Genomic DNA, 14,778 nt, shown 5'->3' with positions numbered 1-14,778 from the left:
CGTGGACTACTTATTAATAAGGAGGAACTAAACTTTGTTGTTATACATTTTACTTTGTAATTTTTCACTATTTCCTCCTTATTTTATTTTACTGTCCCAACTCTAGAAAGAGTATAGTGCCCTTTTGTTATTTTTATGAAGACCCCTTTTTTCTTTTAACGAAAAATTGTGCCCATTGTGCCAAAATGATAAACAAAACACATGTCCACACATACATAAAATGCTGCTCTCAAGGCGAAAACACAGGCTTTTTTTCAAATGTCTATTCTCTTGGTTCCGAATGTCCATTCTCTTTATTCAAATTAAATAATATTTAGACTTAAGCATATCAAATTTTTGGCCTGATCATAAAACAGTTTTCCGAAACAATATAAAGGGTGATTTGTTAAGAGCTTGATAACTTTTTTTTTAAAAAAAACGCATAAAATTTGCAAAATCTCATCGGTTCTTTATTTGAAACGTTAGATTGGTCCATGACATTTACTTTTTGAAGATAATTTCATTTAAATGTTGACCGCGGCTGCGTCTTAGGTGGTCCATTCGGAAAGTCCAATTTTGGGCAACTTTTTCGAGCATTTCGGCCGGAATAGCCCGAATTTCTTCGGAAATGTTGTCTTCCAAAGCTGGAATAGTTGCTGGCTTATTTCTGTAGACTTTAGACTTGACGTAGCCCCACAAAAAATAGTCTAAAGGCGTCAAATCGCATGATCTTGGTGGCCAACTTACCGGTCCATTTCTTGAGATGAATTGTTCTCCGAAGTTTTCCCTCAAAATGGCCATAGAATCGCGAGCTGTGTGGCATGTAGCGCCATCTTGTTGAAACCACATGTCAACCAAGTTCAGTTCTTCCATTTTTGGCAACAAAAAGTTTGTTAGCATCGAACGATAGCGATCGCCATTCACCGTAACGTTGCGTCCAACAGCATCTTTGAAAAAATACGGTCCAATGATTCCACCAGCGTACAAACCACACCAAACAGTGCATTTTTCGGGATGCATGGGCAGTTCTTGAACGGCTTCTGGTTGCTCTTCACTCCAAATGCGGCAATTTTGCTTATTTACGTAGCCATTCAACCAGAAATGAGCCTCATCGCTGAACAAAATTTGTCGATAAAAAAGCGGATTTTCTGCCAACTTTTCTAGGGCCCATTCACTGAAAATTCGACGTTGTGGCAGATCGTTCGGCTTCAGTTCTTGCACGAGCTGTATTTTATACGGTTTTACACCAAGATCTTTGCGTAAAATCTTCCATGTGGTCGAATAACACAAACCCAATTGCTGCGAACGGCGACGAATCGACATTTCACGGTCTTCAGCAACACTCTCAGAAACAGACGCAATATTCTCTTCTGTACGCACTGTACGCATTCGTGTGGTTGGTTTAATGTCCAATAAAGTAAACTGAGTGCGAAACTTGGTCACAATCGCATTAATTGTTTGCTCACTTGGTCGATTATGTAGACCATAAATCGGACGTAAAGCGCGAAACACATTTCGAACCGAACACTGATTTTGGTAATAAAATTCAATGATTTGCAAGCGTTGCTCGTTAGTAAGTCTATTCATGATGAAATGTCAAAGCATACTGAGCATCTTTCTCTTTGACACCATGTCTGAAATCCCACGTGATCTGTCAAATACTAATGCATGAAAATCCTAACCTCAAAAGAATCACCCTTTACAAGCGGTTTCACAGAAATTGTTCTCTTTTGATTCTTTTGCTGTGTTATGTTGATATCTTTCGTCAACTCTCCCGGTTTCCATCTCTATTTCTTTCTCTATACTCTATCTCTGTTGCTCTCTGAAAAAAATATCACAACATATGTATGTTTAGTCGAAATTTGTAAATTTATATATGTTTGCATTCACACATATGATTTTTATGAAACATTCATGCCCCAAACATAATATATTCTAACATATTAACATAGATGTCCCAAACATTTAGTGCTAGTTTAGGAACATTACATGTTTGCACTTAAATATATTGTGTTTCAAAATTGTGCCCGAAACACATTTTGTTTATATCGGAACATATGAAAAACATATTTTTCTAACAGTGTAGCTAACATAACTGCTCTTAAAATTTATAGTTAATTAAATATATATACTATTATTTCTTATAGAAATTTAAATAAAATAATACTAAGTGTAACATTGCCAACTAGCCTCTCCAACGCTTTTGGGCGCTGAGGCATATATTATATTGTAAACTATATGAATTTTTGTTAATAATAATAATAAAAAAAACATATATAAATTTAGAAATAGCCTATAAACATATATGTATTTAGAAACAGAGACCTAAAGACTATGCTGCAAGAGAGTATGACCATACTGTAGTTCATTCTTACTATTTTTGGGAATCGTACGAAAATTTTCTTCAGCTTAAGTTCATATTCAACTTTATACACACGTTTAGTTCACAAAATTTTTTGACATACTTACAAAAAGGAACATTTCATTGGGCTGTGGAAAATGTCTCAAAACATAATAAAATTTAACTACAAACAAATAATTTTTTTCAGTGTAGATTTTGGCAGACCTTTACGGAAGTGGTCTATGTGCGTGAAGATAAATTGTAAATTTGATAAGTCGAGACACAAACCATGTTGTTTTTTTCCTGCGCACCTAATGGGGGAGATAAAATATTTTTAAACTTCACCACTTTCCACAATAGACGAGGGCGGTTCGGAAACTTCTTAGCCTATCAATGAAAGAGAATAGTTAGTTTTTCAAAAATATTTTTATTTTTCAATATAATCTCCTGAAACTTCAATACACTTAGTCCAACGCTTTTCTAGCAATTCTATCCCTTGATTAAAATAGTTTTCCTCAAGGTCTTCAAAATAGTGGTTTACAACTGTAATTGTATCTTCATTTGAGGTAAAACGCTTGCCAGCAAGGATTTTTTTTAGATTTGGGAACAAGTAAAAGTCACCAGGAGCTAAATCATGAGAATAAGGTTGGTGGTCTTGCAACTCGTACTTTAATTCGTTGATTTTAGCCATTGTTAAAACACTCTTGTGCGCTGGTGCGTTGTCTTGATGAGAAATTATTTTTTTTTGTGTTGTAAACCAGGACGTTTTTCTCGAATTTGTACATTTAATTGATCCAAAATGTTGCAACAGTACTCTAAATTTATTGTATTACCCTTTTGCAGATAGTCAACCAATAAAATACCTTTGAAGTCCCAAAATCCGTTGCCATAACCTTACCAGCCGATTGAATTGCTTTTGCCTTCTTTGGGGCACTTCCTCCAGCTTCATTCAGTCCATTGTTTGGATTGTTCTTTTGTCTCTGGAGTATAGTGGTGGATCCATGTCTCATCAACAGTTATGAAACGACGCTTAAAATGCATTTTACAACGATCCAAACAAGCTTGAGAAATGTTCATTGTTATGCGTTTTTGATCGACTGTTAACAAATGCGGCACCCATCTTGCACAAAGCTTTTTCATCTGTAGTTCTTCATGCACAATTAAATGGACTCGATCATTTGAGATGCCCATGATATTAGCAATTTCACGCACTTTTATTCATCGATCATTTAATACCATATCATGCACTTTGGCTACAATTTCTGTTGTTGTTGCTGTTTTTGGACGTTCACTACGTGGTTCATCTTCAATGCTTGTACGACCACGTTTAAATTCAGCAACCCAATTTTTTTGCTGTTGCATATGAAGGAGCACTTTCACCTAACACATTCACTATATCATTATGAATTTCTTGTCCCGATAAACCTTTTTTATGTAAATATTTAATGACAGCACGCATTTCTAATTTTTCCATTGTAAAAAAAATGCGGATGCGTCTTTTTTGAACACCTGTTGCTATATGAAGGAGCTGCCAGATCGAAACAACATTTAACATGTGTTCATAACAGAGATGGAAGTTTCCAAAACACTTAACTTTTTTCTGTTTATACCGTTATATGTTAGACTAAGAAGTTTCCGAACTGTCCTCGTATCTTCCGAACGAAACAACCCAGCAAAAAAAATTGGAAGTTGTTCCACAAACATTTCTTCTAAAGCCCATCCCAGAATCCCCCATCGAGTTTTTTCAACTTCCGATGCAGTCCTTTTGGACAAGTCCACAAACATTTCTTCTAAAGCGCATCGTGGGATCCCCCAATAATTTTTTTCCACTTCCGATGCAGTCCTTTTGGACAAGTGCACAAACATTTCTTCTAAAGCGCGTCTTGGGATCCCCCAATGATTTTTTTCTACTTCCGATGCAGTCCTTGTGGACAAGTATTAGAAAGAACGCAATCAGGCTATGTTAAGTGCAAATTTTGTACAATTAAATTTTACAAAAAAAAATAGAAAACTAATAAAAAAAACTAAAAAAAAATAGAAATTAATAATAATTAAAAAAAGTAAAAAAATAAAAATAAAAAAAAATTTCATCCGCGCTGGGATTTGCCGTTTGACTTTTTCGCTTCCATGGAAGTTGTTTTGAGAAGGTTTTACAAATTACGAGAATTTTTAATTTTTTTTTGTTGATTTTTAATGGAAAAAATATATTTATACGAAAATATATGCCGAAAATAAAATACTAATAAAGAACATCATGAGAAGCAATTAAAATGTTATTCCTTGGTGTCGTATTACGATCATACCATAAACATTTGAATTGACCTTTCGATGCTTTATGTTCAATGGCGTTTGTGGCTGAGTGTGCTAAGGCGTTCTGTTATGGTGCCAACAAACCCAGGTTCAACCCCTGTCGGACCGAAAAAGTTTTTCAAATTGTAAAAATTAGATAATAGGAAAATAATTGTGTAATAAAACATATGGATGAAAAAAAAAAGTGAAATTGGTTGAAAAAAAAATTTTTTTCGCTTTTTAAATTTCTTCATTCAAATTAACTTCCAGGGCACAACTTCTAAAGCAATGCAAGGGATCCAAAAAGGGAGTACTTCCGTCCTATGACAAGCCCATGTAAAATTCATTGGAGATGATCCAAGTTTGCACTACTTCCGGATCACAGATTGGGGATCCAAACTACTTTTTTGGAAGCTCTTTTTTTGCTGGGAAGCTATAGACTTGAAGCTTGGCACAAGTAGTTTTTATTGATGTAGGTCGGGTGCTATTGCAAATGGGCCACATCGGACCACTTTTATGTATAGCCTCCATATAAACAAACCCCCCAGATTTGGCTTGCGAAGCCTTTGGAAGAAGCAAATTTTATCCGATCCGGTTAGAACTTGGTACGTTGTGTTTAAATATGGGCTCTAACAACCACGAAAAAAATGGTTCAATGCAGCCAATGTGTAAGCAGCATAACGATCATGACAGCAAAAACTATTTGGTGGTGTGTAGGGTGACCTATTGACTTTTTACAATCTCTGTAACTTTTTTGTTTATGAATATAAGTAAATACTTCAAAAGCAAAAGTTTCATATTTTGTTAAGATCTTTATAATGGTTATCAGAAATGGGCATCATAGGGGCATACGAAGCGAAGTAAAAAAATTAAAAATAAAATTTGACGTTGGAGTCAAAAATGACCAATGCACGAAATATAGCCCCTGATCAACCACGAACAACGATATGCGTTTCTTTTTGATCGGACTTCAAATGACGGCACAGCACAATAAATTGTATTTCGGGGGGTCGTAGAGTGCACGAAAAAAAAGTTTTGGTGTTCTGAAATTGTCTTTGAATATGCTACAAAACTGGGGGGGGTGACCGCCTCAACTTTTTTTCCTTTAGGCCGTGACCCTATCTAGTGTATACGCATGTCTAACTTAGCCCTTTTGTCAGCATAAAAAATTGTACTGCATTATTTTTGGAACAAGAAAATCATTAAAAATCAATCCGAACCATGTCCTTAATGAAAGCAAACCACAAAAGCGTTTTCAACGATTTTCCACAAATTATAAACAAACAAATTTTAATTATGCGACCTTTTTCCCAATAATATTGGAACGCAATATATAAAATTTCCAACGGTGAAATATGAAAATTAAAGAATGCAGGAGTTTGCCAAAAATAAAGTTGTTCCCTTGCCTTGAGCATTCAACTCATTTGCATAGATTTACCAATACAAAGTTACGATATAGCGACGTGTGCATAATGCCAACATTATTCCCACAAAAAAAAAAAAAAAATGCTGACAAAGAACCATACTGAATTGGGTTGAGCGGAAATTAAAATGTTATAACTTTTTCATGTGTGGGGTCAGGGGGTGTGGTTGGTTTTTGGGAAATTTTCATTATATTCCCAAATCAATAAAACCACAAAGCAAAATATTTGCTTTGATTTTTTTTTGTTGTAGCAGCTAGAGAAAACAAGGAGGGGATTCATGAGTTTGGTTGGCAAAGGTGAGATACTGAATTTGGCACCTATTATCATTAAAGTAAAAAAAAAAACAAAATTTTTAAACGTGCAATTGGATATATAACAATGTAGTTAACCTACAAACGAGGGAGTTTTGTTCAATGTTGAGAAAACAGCGAGCGCTGCCAGTTCAATGCCAATTTTTCTAGCCGACTTCGATCGGCTTAATATCCCAGCAAAAAATTTGGAAGTTCTTCCAAAGGCACAACTTTAAAAGCACTTCCAGAAGATGCACTCCCAATGATGTTCTTTATTTTAACTACACAGGAAGTTATTTTAATTCAATTTTTTATAACATGCTTTTTCACACTTTTAATGGGTAATTTAATTTTTTTGTCTTGTTTCAAATAGGTTAAAAACAGAGTAAGAATTCATAAAATGGTACAAATCAGTTAAATTTTGCCGAAAAAAATGCTAAATCCAATCTGAAAAATGTGTGAATTTTTGAAAATATTTGAGGTCAAACGTTTCCGACAAGCATTAGAATCCATTAAAAATTAAAAAAAAATATATAAAAATTATTTATTTTACAAAATATCACAGAATTTTTTAATTTACATCCAAAACGTTGAATTCGGATCACACCTAAAGAAGTGATGCAAATTCAGTGCAACGGCTGTTGAAATGGAGGACTTCCGTCCTATGACAAGCCCATGTTAAATTCATCGCTTCTGCGTCAATTTTGCACCACTTCCGGATCCAAAGAGAACATTTTCATTAATTTTTTGGTGACGCTTTTTTTGCTGGGATATTACATATGGATCCACTTAGAATAGTTATGAAAAACTCAGAAATGCTGGAGGTTCGGAATGAAATATTAGAAAACGATATGTTCACAAACCTAATGGATAAGCTTTATGAGGGAAGAGTCTTGAAACAGTTTTCGTTATCCGATAATAATGCTAAACAATAACCAAGCCCAATCCGAAATAAAGCGAAGACCTACCGAACAAAATACGGTGCAACACGAAACTGGAGCGATTTAATCATATCTTCCCAAGAACGATGGCACTTCTATGGACTTTCTACTAAATAGAGGAAATCTACCCAAAAAAAACCCTATGGAAGGAAAGGAGCTTGGTAACATTGGGGAAAGGGTCTGAAGCTTTTACAATAGGGATGAAGAAAGCGGCCATTGCATATTGGCCATTGAGATAACACGGCCATTGAATTTGTTGCGCAAAAAAGCCATTGTTTCGTTACCCAGCAAAAAAAATTGGAAGTTGTTCCACAAACATTTCTTTTAAAGCCCATTCCAGAATCCCCCATCGAGTTTTTTCAACTTCCGATGCAGTCCTTTTGGACAAGTCCACAAACATTTATTCTAAAGCGCATCGTAGAATCCCCCAATAATTTTTTTCCACTTCCGATGCAGTCCTTTTGGACAAGTGCACAAACATTTCTTCTAAAGCGCATCTTGGGATCCCCCCAATGATTTTTTTCTACTTCCGATGCAGTCCTTGTGGACAAGTATTAGAAAGAATGCAATCAGACTATTTTATGTGCAAATTTTGTATACTTAAATTTTACAAAAAAAATACAAAACTAGTAAAAAACTAAAAAATAAATAGAAAAATAATACAAAAAGTAAAAAAAATAATAAAAAAAAATAAATTTCATCCTCGCTGGGATTTGAACCTGTGCCGTTTGACTTTTTCGCTTCCATGGAAGTTCTTTTGAGAAGGTTTTGCAAATTACGAGAATTTCTAATTTTTTTTTTTTGATTTTTAACGGAAAAAATATATGCCGAAAATAAAAAATAAAAACGATGCATGACATAAAAAATAATTTTTTAAAAAATTTTTGATAAAAAAAATTGCCGCTGGTGAGATTTGAACCTGCGTTTCTTAGTTTTTCGTTCATACTAATAAATAACATCTCGGGAAGCAATTAGAATGTTATTCCTTGGTGTCGTATTACGATCATATCACAAACATTTGAATTGACCTTTCGACGCTTTATGTTCAACGGCGTTTGTGGCTGAGTGTGCTAAGGCGTTCTGTTATGGTGCCAGCAAACCCAGGTTCAACCCCTGGTCGGAGCGAAAAAGTTTTTCAAATTGTAAAAATTAGATAATAGGAAAATAATTGTGTAATAAAACATATGGATGAAAAAAAAGTGAAATTGGTTGAAAAAATTGTTTTTTTTCGCTTTTTAAATTTCTTTATTCAAATTAACTTCCAGGGCACAACTTCTAAAGCAATGCAAAGGATCCAAAAAGGGAGTACTTCCGTCCTATGACAAGCCCATGTAAAATTCATTGGAGATGATCCAAGTTTGCACTATTTCCGGATCACAGATTGGGGATCCAAACTACTTTTTTGGAAGCTCTTTTTTTGCTGGGTAGCTGTGTGGCAAGTGGCACCGTCCTGCTGAAACCACAAATCGTCCACATCCATATCTTCCAATTCGGCCCATAAAAAGTTCGTTATCATCTCACGATAGCGAACACCATTCATAGTAACTGCCTGACCAGCCTCATTTTGGAAAAAATACAGCCCGATGATGCCGCCACCCCATAAACCGCACCAAACAGTCACTCTTTGTGGGTGCATTGGTTTTTCGACAATCGCTCTAGGATTCTCATTCGCTCAAATGCGGTAATTCTGTTTATTGACCAATCCACTGAGGTGCAAATGTGCCTCTTCACTGAAGATGATTTTCTTCGAAAATTGATCATCCACTGTTGCCATTTCTTGGAACCATTTAACACGTTGTTGGATTGTGTATCTCTCCATGGTTCAAATTCAGTAAGTCTGAAATAGAGAAATGTCAAATAAAATTCGGAAAAAAACTTGGCGTTTAGGTGTGTTTCACAATTTAACCACCCTTTACAATAGGGATCAAGAAGGCGGCCATTGCAGCAAGGTTTGGTATAGTGGCATCCCGTTATTTTAAGCTCACTTAGACTATTCAGTCCATTGTGGTACTACAAGTATTGAACTTCTCTCTCATCAATGAGTGCTGTCCGATTTTATAGCAGGGTTTTAAGAATTTGCAATAATTTTCTTAACTTTGTTCTATTTCAATACTTTTAACTTTTTTTATATTTTATTATATTGTATATTTTATTTTAGTAAAGTAATTTTTCATATAAATCTTATTTTTATACATATGTTCATTAACCTACTTAAAATATTTCAATGCTAATACCAATTTTAAATGTATTTAGTTTAATTGCTTTCGTTTTCTTACATTTTTTCTATAATATTTTAATATGTAATTATAATAAGAATTAACTTCATACCTTGCAATGATAGACACATACTTTAATTGAAAAAATTGTTAAAATTTTGTTGTATGTGTAATTCCTTAAATAAATAAATCCCCTACTAGCATTTCAATTTGTGGTGAAACCACTTAGAGAAGCTTTCAAATACTCAGAAATATCACTAGCATTACTGAGAGGTGATAATCCACTTCTGGAAAACTTTCGAAATCGGGATCGAGCCTGTTACCCTTTGCATATAGCCAGGAAACACCCACAACCTTTTGTCTCACATATAATTGAATTTCAATTCAATGCTATGGGAAAAATGGGAAAAATTGATGGTCTGTAGGCTGACAGTCAGAAGGACTCTCATTACAGGGCGGCTAGATGAATGTACAATCTCTTGGAAGGTATACAACGCCCATGAACGTCAGGACGAAAAATTTTGAGTGAAAAGTGCAGCTTGAATTTGCATGGGTGGACGAGGTAATCAGAGCCGGGATATAGGAAAACTCCGAACCATGTTGTGATCAGTCTGTCGAAACCAAATTCACCAACGTTCGGTTTTGGTGAGACGTGGCCGGTGCCAGGAGTCGATGCACTTCCGGAACTGTTCCGGCCTAACATTGTTGCGAAAGTATGGTCACTCTTACTACGTGGCAAAATTCTGTGCCTACAAGAGCAGCTGTGGGTCGTTAAACTACATCTCCCGCAGAAAGTACATCAATTTTGCAATTTATTTGCTACGGGCTACGAGGTACGATTGATGAGATCGTAGATGTTTTGATTCGGAAGCGAATCTGGGGCGCGGCGATGCAAGAGACAAAGCTAAATGCCACATATAGCTTCCACCATTGTGATGGATACAATGTTATATGTAAGGATCGCACTATGCATGGAGGCTTAAGACCTGGCTTCCATATTGCACCGTTCCATGCAGTATGTACCTATATCCCTTGTGCCAGAAACTAGTGACGCATACATGGAATGTAAGGGTAGCAGTCATGTCTGGGGCTGCCCAGTTGTGCTCCAGGATATTTCCGACACATTGAGTGGCTGTTATATGGACATAATCGATTGGTTGCTAGGAGACTTCAATGTCCACCATGAACTTCGGAATTCTCTCCTGGGTAATGACCGGAGAGACATAATTATGCGTTCTGCTTTGGCAGAGCAGATAGATTACACCACATTTTGTACGGTGTACGTAGTGGCTCAAAAAGAATTATGGGTGATTGCAGCAGTTTGTCAGACATAACATTAGCGTCACCTGGCCTGATAAATGACGTATTGCGATAATCCATCATTACACTAGGTTCGGACCATATCCATATAATTTTCACCACTGAGCGCCAATCCAATTTCATAAAAGAAAGTTAACTCGGACGGCTGCAGAGAATGCACAGATCACCGTCAAAATGAGCATCCGTTCACTTCCCATGTTAACGTTGCCCAGCCCCAACGGAATTTCATCGACCGATCTTCCTTCTCTTGCCTTTAACCAAGATACTTTAGGCATTACTCCTGCCCAGCCTCGGAATTTTGCAACTGCCAATCATCAACATGGATTCCGTACAATATATAGAACAACAACAGATATTGCATTACAACATACATAAATAGAGGACTCAACCAGCCCAGGAGGTCTTCGTGGTGCTTGGCCTATCGAAGACATTCGATATGGTCAGCCATACCAGAGTTTTCGAGAGCATAGAAAACACGCCCCTACCGGCACGAACGAAACGTTGGGTTCTTAATTATCTGAGCGGTGCCAGTCCATCACGTGGAATTCACCCCCTCCTTATATGGGTCTTGTTCATGATATCTGGGATAGATTAAATATCTACCCTGCTGATCTTATCAGTTATTTCACAGCTAGAAACTTGAGAATATCCACCATCACCACAGTATTCACTACATGGACAACAAAAGTACGCAGACAGTTGAATCAATGGCGTAACAATTCCGACTAAAAACTCCGCCAAGATTCTTGGGGTCACATTCGACTGCCTTTTTCAGTCGCCTACCCACGACACTACAATTTGTGATAAGCTCCACGTTAGAGACAAGGCCCTCGAGGCTGGCAACACTTGCAGTGCGGACTATAAGGCAATTGGTAAACTATGGTAAACTACAATGCCAATTTATGACACCTCAGACAAGCGACAGGTAGTTGAATAACAAACCTACCTCTCAGAATACTGCCATTAGAACTGCGACAGGATCACGGGTGCCACACGAGCGAAAAATAATCTACAAAAATTTGGAGAGAATTCTGCCAAAAAACTACCAAACAAGAAAATCTTCTATAGAAAAATTTTATCAAATTTCTATTTATAGAAAATTTTGTCAAAATTTTATTTCTATAGAAAATGTTGTAAAAATTCTATTTCTACAGAAAATTTTATCAAAATTCAATTTGTATAGAAAATTTTATCAAAATTCAATTTCTATAGAAAATTTTATCAAAATTCAATTTCTATAGAAAATTTTCTCAGAATTTTATTTTTAAAGAAAATGTCAAAATTTTATTTCTATAGAAAATTTTGTCAAAATTATATTTCTATAGAAATTTTTGTCAAAATTCTATTTCTACAAAAAATTTTGTCAACATTTTTTTTCTATGGAAAATTTTGTCAAAATTTTATTTCTATAGAAAATTTTGTCAAAATTTTATCTCTATAGAATATTTTGTCAAAATTTTATTTCAAAAGAGGATTTTGTCAAAATTTTAATTCAATAGAAGATTTTGTCAAAATTATATTTCTATTGATTTTTTTTTCAAATTTCTATTTTTTTCTTCCTATAGAAAATTTTGTCAAAATTTTATTTCTATAAAAAATTGTCAAAATTCTATTTCTATAGAAAATTTTGTCAAAATTTAATTTCAATAAAAAATTTTGTCAAAATTTTATTTCTATAGAAAATTTTGTCAAAATTTAATTTTTATAGAAAATTTTGTCAAAATTATATTTCTATAGAAATTTTTTTCAAATTTCTCTTTCTTTAGAAAATTTTGTCAAAATTCTATTTCTGTAGAAAAGTTGGAGAAAATTTTATTTCTATTTTATAGAAAATTTTGTCAAAATTATATTTCTATAGATATTTGTTTCAAATTTCTATTTTGTCAAAATTTTCTTTCTATTGAAAATTTTGTCAAAATTTTATTTCTATTGAAAATTTTGCCAAAATTCTATTTCTATAGAAAATTTTATTTCTATAGAAAATTTTGTCAAAATTTAATTTCTATAGAAAATTTTGTCAAAATTTTATTTCTATAGATAATTTTGTCAAAATTTAATTTTTATAGAAAATTTTGTCAAAATTATGTTTCTATAGAAATTTTTTCTTTAGAAAATTTGGTCAAAATTCTATTTCTATAGAAAATTTTGTCAAAATTCTATTTCTATAGAAAATTTTGTCAACATTTTATTTCTATGGAAAATTTTATCAAAATTTGATTTCTATGGAAAATATTGTTAATGATATCTGGGATAGATTAAATATCTACCCTGCTGATCTTATCAGTTATTTCACAGCTAGAAACTTGAGAATATCCACCATCACCCAGTATTCACTACATGGACAACAAAAGTACGCAGACAGTTGAATCAATGGCGTAACTATTCCGACTAAAAACTCCGCCAAGATTCTTGGGGTCACATTCGACTGCCTTTTTCAGTCGTCTACCCACGACACTACAATTTGTGATAAGCTCCACGTTAGAGACAAGGCCCTCAAGGCTGGCAACACTTGCAGTGCGGACTATAAGGCAATTGGCAGATAAGTGGTAAACTATACAATGCCAATTTATGACACCTCAGACAAGCGACAGGTAGTTGAATAACAAACCTACCTGTCAGAATACTGCCATTAGAACTGCGACAGGATCACGGGTGCCACACGAGCCAAAAATAATCTACAAAAGAGAGAATTCTGCCAAAAAAACTACCACACAAGAAAATCTTCTATAGAAAAATTTTGTCAAATTTCTATTTATAGAAAATTTTGTCAAAATTTTATTTCTATAGAAAATGTTGTAAAAATTCTATTTCTACAGAAAATTTTATCAAAATTCAATTTCTATAGAAAATTTTATCAAAATTCAATTTCTATAGAAAATTTTCTCAGAATTTTATTTTTATAGAAAATGTCAAAATTTTATTTCTATAGAAAATTTTGTCAAAATTATATTTCTATAGAAATTTTTGTCAAAATTCTATTGCTACAAAAAATTTTGTCAACATTTTTTTTTCTATGGAAAATTTTGTCAAAACTCTATTTCTATAGAAAATTTTGTCAAAATTTTATTTCAATAGAAAATTTTGTCAAAATTTTATTTCTATAGAATATCTTGTCAAAATTTTATTTCAAAAGAGGATTTTGTCAAAATTTTATTTCAATAGAAGATTTTGTCAAAATTATATTTCTATTGAATTCTTTTTTCAAATTTCTATTTTTTTCTTCCTATAGAAAATTTTGTCAAAATATTATTTCTATAAAAAATTTGTCAAAATTTTATTTCTATAAAAAATTTGTCAAAATTTAATTTCTATAAAAAATTTTGTCAAAATTTTATTTCTATAGAAAATTTTGTCAAAATTTAATTTTTATAGAAAATTTTGTCAAAATTATATTTCTATAGAAATTTTTTTCAAATTTCTCTTTCTTTAGAAAATTTTGCCAAAATTCTATTTCTGTAGAAAAGTTGGAGAAAATTTTATTTCTATAGAAAATTTTGTCAACAATTAAATTTCTATAGATAATTTTGTCAAAATTCTATTTTATAGAAAATTTTGTCAAAATTATATTTCTATAGATATTTGTTTCAAATTTCTATTTTGTCAACATTTTCTTTCTATTGAAAATTTAGTCAAAATTTTATTTCTATTGAAAATTTTGCCAAAATTCTATTTCTATAGAAAATTTTATTTCTATAGAAAATTTTGTCAAAATTTAATTTCTATAGAAAATTTTGTCAAAATTTTATTTCTATAGAAAATTTTGTCAAAATTTAATTTTTATAGAAAATTTTGTCAAAATTGTGTTTCTATAGAATTTTTTTCTTTAGAAAATTTGGTCAAAATTCTATTTCTATAGAAAATTTTGTCAAAATTCTATTTCTATAGAAAATTTTGTCAAAATTCTATTTCTATAGAAAATTTTGTCAAAATTTTATTTCTATGGAAAATTTTATCAAAATTTAATTTCTATAGAAAATT

Source organism: Haematobia irritans, chromosome 1 (assembly GCF_050003625.1).
Source record: "Haematobia irritans isolate KBUSLIRL chromosome 1, ASM5000362v1, whole genome shotgun sequence".
Taxonomy (NCBI): Eukaryota; Metazoa; Arthropoda; class Insecta; order Diptera; family Muscidae; genus Haematobia; species Haematobia irritans.
This window is presented reverse-complemented; position numbering follows the sequence as displayed.